Source organism: Anopheles darlingi, chromosome 2 (genome assembly GCF_943734745.1).
Source record: "Anopheles darlingi chromosome 2, idAnoDarlMG_H_01, whole genome shotgun sequence".
NCBI lineage: Eukaryota > Metazoa > Arthropoda > Insecta > Diptera > Culicidae > Anopheles > Anopheles darlingi.
The window spans coordinates 42,314,367-42,319,402 of NC_064874.1; positions in this window are offsets into that span (position 1 = coordinate 42,314,367).

Below are 5,036 nucleotides of genomic sequence, written 5' to 3' on the forward strand. Positions count from 1 at the left end.
GAGCGATATTTCATCGCGCCTCACCGTTCCACGTCACCGAAAACCGAACGAAGGGGAACGGAATTTAGCAGAGCATCTCTCCCAGCAGCAGCAGCAGCAGCAGAACCCTTCGCAACCGCGTCGCTAGGGAGACGCCAGGTGCCGACCCCGCTGGCCACGGTTTGTGTGCCAGAGATGCAATCCTTGGCACTCGTTGTTGATAATTTGTTTCATATGTTCGGATTAAGGCCAGGGACGAAGGTCAATAAGGTTCCGGCAACCGCTCGGTACCGCCTCCCACGAGAAGGGGTGTAGAACCAACCCGCAGCACCCGGCCCGGGGTGTTGAGGGTGACCGGTGAGGGTGCTTTACATTTTACGATGTAATTGTCATAACTATCAATTATCTTATCGTCCATATCTGTGCGGAATGGGGCGGATGGTGTTCATCGTGGGAGGGTTTACTATTTCCTTTTTTTGTCTACATAATTGTATGGATCGCTATCAGTTCGATTTCTCACACTTGACAATGTGAAGGATGGGGAATAGCGATGGATTCTTTTGATTAATCGAGACTCGTACAAAAGGTGCATGCATATCATGGTTGAAATTTCAATAACTTCACCAACATTGACAGCTAACTCTCTTGCAAATGTATGCATACTTCAAATTAAATTATAACTAAACTGTCTATTCCTTGTTGCCGGCTAATTTCCATATAGTGATTTTGGAATACTGAGACATGCACTGGAATCGAAACAATATGAAATGTCGATAAATTGGAGACGAATTGTAATAACAATTCATAACTCGTATAACGTCAATAGCGACAATTACTTATAATCTAACATTTTTATTTACTTTGTAATCCAAGTGACCTTTAAGCAGGATTTGCGTAAAACATTACAAATCAATTGGCCGACAACCCCGATGACCTTCTCCCTTGATACCCTGATTTTAAAAACAAACCAAAGATAAAGATATCCTAAATACATCATCTCTCGATCGATACTCTCTTCACAAGTAAAAAAAAACAGAAGCCATTCCCACCATTTGAGCCGGCATCGTACACCGTTGAACGAGGGGTAAACGCTGGCTCAAGCCAGACCTACCGCAGTGCCATTAACAACCGGGACATTAAAAACGGCTAATCCCTCGAGTAAACCTCGAGTTGAGTGAGCCCTTTACAATCCAGTCATACCCGCGGAAGGAGAAACCTTTTTGGCAAGAAATGTAGTGAAAAGCGCCGCCTGCTGACACGCTGCCGCCTTAGCGGGCCTTAGCTGTGCCACTAATTGGTGAACAACCGGATTGATTTCCTTCAAAGGGGTTCGATGCTAGGTTTTTTGTCGTGGTCTTATGGCTTCATTTTATAGTCAACACATTTTGGTAATTATTTATGTGTCATGCTTTAGGTTAAGTTGGTTGTTTTAGAATTCAAACAGGTCGTGAGATGTGTTGCGGTTTTACTGACGCCTGGAATGAAGAGATTGACGCACCGTCCGGCAATGATGGTTCCTTCTCAGTAATGCTCCATTGTCCATGTCAGGCGTCCGATTCCGGGAAGAATGGAATCCGTTGAAAGGCTCTATCATCCAAACAAGCAGATCGCGAGAGCAATGCAAAGGAATACGGAAAGATGAGCCGTAGCCGAGGTGAAGAACGGAACGGAGGCGGAATGGGAGGGGGTCTCCTGTCAATCCTTCGTGGGTCTCAGAGAAAAAGGGCAAAAAAAAACGAAGATGGAGCCCCGCGCGCATGGTGTGTTCGTGCTGAAAGAAGAAAGAATGGCTGAGTAGACACAAAATGGACAGACAGGGCCCGCGTGAGCTTGGGTGGGCCGTCGGTCGGGATTTTCGACCTCGAGCTCGAAACTGATCGAAACGATTGGACACACACGCACCGAGCAGGACTCGCCCCGTGGCTGGCTGACTAGCTGACTGGCTTGCTGGTGCTGATGTGTGGATCTGAGTAATGGGGAGAGGGCCAGGAGAACGCTCGTGGATGATTAGTCAGCAGAAAAGCACGAGACATCGACCGTAACCCGTGGCTCATCAAACATACAGCTCTCTTTCTCTCTCTCTCTTTCTATCTATCTGTCTATCTCTGTCTCATGCACCCAGACCGGCAGACCGGGGACCTTGCTCTTGCTGCATTACTTGGAAGTACTTGCAAGATGGGGTTTCGGGTGAAAAGCTTAAAGAACATCAATCGCCTAGGACTCCATGGAAACCAACCAACCAACCCTTGGACCGGTGGTTGCTTGGATGTGCGATAATTAAATAATTATACCTAGACTTGTCTCCCTGGTGGTCGGGCTAGGTGCGTCGCTGCCCTGTGGCTTGTGAGGCAAATTATTCATCACCTTCATTCACGGAACTCCCGGGCGGATAACGTTGGATTTCTCTTGGCGTCGCGCGACCACGAGCCACGAGCGATGTGGCACGTGAGTTGAAGGATGGCGTTTTGCCACAAACAAAAACCTCGAACGCTGTCAAAAGCTGTGGAGCGCAGGCTGTCAAACAACCATAATCGATTCCGGGTAATTGCTGGCGCAAGCCTTCACAAAAGCATCTTTTACTGGTGGGCTTAGTACCGCACGCACGACTCGTTGCGCGCGTTCCGAGACCGAGACCGAAACCGAGGTGCCAAGCCGACGCTAATCACATGACAGTGATCCGTCATCGCCGATCGTTTTGTTGATCATCATGATCATCATGGGTTGGATATTGTTGTGGGGAAGAAGGTACCTCGAATGAAGCATTCGTTTGCTCCTCCGGGAACCTCTCCGTTTCCATGGCTCGTGGCTCGTGACTTTGCTTCAACTGAGGCGCTCGGTTTCGGAGGTCCAATTTGTCTTCAACCACACAGAGCAGCAATTGAAACGCGCTCTCTCCCTCTCTCCCTCTGCTCATTACGGTTCTTTCGGCACGGCCTGTCAACGGAACTGTCACGCGCCGTAGACATGGCTTATCATCCCGGTTGAGGGAGGCAGTGGGATGAAAAGGAAGACGAAGCGAAGAGGGGTATGTTCAGCTCACCAGATACAAACGATGCCTTGGGCACGTATCGTCACTTCCGTGATTCTGGCAACTTCCGGAACATGGGAAGCGTCCTAACGCGTCCTAGCAGCGCAATATCATGTTTCTGATGCGGGCGCAGGTGCGCTCTGGCCGTATATGCAAAAAAGCGGACAATTTTCGGAAGCATCTCATGAGGGTTCGATGGTTTTTTGGTGAGTATATTCTGTTTTTGCTACGAGATTTTCCTGTCTTTCGCTAAGATACATCAGGTTTCTGGCTGCTGGCGCCTAAGGACGTGATTTTACCGGATCATAATTCACATGATTCCAGCCTGTGATAGCTAAGCGGATGCAACAAAAAAAGGGGAACGGTTTTCAAACCGATTTGGCATATGCTGATTGATTGGTATCAAATTCATGGAATAGTTGCATGATTCAGAGGCAGATATAGTACCATATCGAATAAAAACATTTTTCCATATAATGTACAGATTTTTGGTACATTTTGAGTTACACATATTTGTGATATTTGTTTAACTAATTCTTTCTCCCCCCAGGGGCCACTATTCGTAAGGTCCGCTTGTCAACACGATTGTGGTTCGAGGTGATTTGGGAAGATGGATTATTTGGAGGATCGGAAATGGCTTTCCCGTTCCCGTTCATTTGCTTCCCGTTCAGTTAGCTTCAATTGTCCATGTCACGTACAGCGCACCCCGCTCTCCTACGTCGGATGAGCTCCCAAAAGTTCCGCCCCGTAAACAATGGGCAGACGGAAGAGAGTCACACAACGTACAGGTTTCTTGCAAAGGCAAGGACAATCCGCACCGGAAACCCGTAGCAAGCCTGAATGCTGGCGCCTATCGCGCTGCTGAATCGTCGTACCGTACCCACAATGAGGCCACAGAAACGTGCTCTTCGGGACGTATTATTGGGATGTCGCCTGTCACCACGATGCTGACATTGTCGTCTTGAGTTTCAATAGTTACCGTGCGGTGCGCCACTCGAGTCCTACCGAATCGTAACGGGGGGGCAGGCCATAGGGCAACCAAGCGCTGCTGCGTGTTGAAGATGCGTGGTGGTGGAGAATTTGCATTTTTAACGTGAACGGTAGAGAGGCGTCGGAGGTTGGCAGAACACATAAACTACAAAGCTCATTAGCAGAATATTTAATTCTACTTGTCTAATATCATCTAGCGCGAGTTCCGAAAACATGGTTTAGCATTGAGGAAATAAATATATTGATTTGTAATATGACCGTCCTCTACATTTTTTTTTTTGGGATTGTTCTATCCGCTCGATCATTCACAGCCTTCTGGTGACAGGTTCGATAACCATCATGTCATAACATGCCTACTGTGATATGATAGATGATGGAAATAGACGCTGAGCATGTTGTAGTCATGAATTCCAACCCTTCCTAAACAGCAGCAAATCGTCTTGCGAAAGCAATAAATTGTACAAGCGGCCTGCTTTGACCACTTTAAGTTCTGATCGTTTACTCCTCCTTAAGCATAAAACACAACCAGTTTCGGAGCCCAAAAAACCGAGATTTTACCATCACGATATATTTTATTATTCATGTGCTGTTTTTTTTTATTATTTTCGTGCACCATTAATCCTTATAGCGGCATGTCGTCCGCGCCTGCCCCCCCCCCCAAACCCGAGGGTCTGGCATGGAGACGACCGACCGACTAAATTCCGCCACCTAGAGCCGCCATGCCTTACCTACTAGCAACAGCCGAACTTTTGTCAACTTCGCGGCCATTGCTCCCCTTTCTTTCTTACAGCGAGCAATCAAACCGATAACAATCTGCAAGACGTTTCGGTTCGCTCCGGCTCTCCGCCATTCGCTTCCTGCGGCCAGGGGAGGAACGGAATTTCTTCAAATGTTTGCATCTTGTGGGCGGTAGCCGGAGTCCGCCGGCAGGATCTGCGTCTATTTAAAATTCATCACCACAGTTTCACCGAGCAACGCTGGTACGGTACCTTTACAACAACGGAGTTTACCGAAACCTCCGCGCTCGTTGTAGACCCTT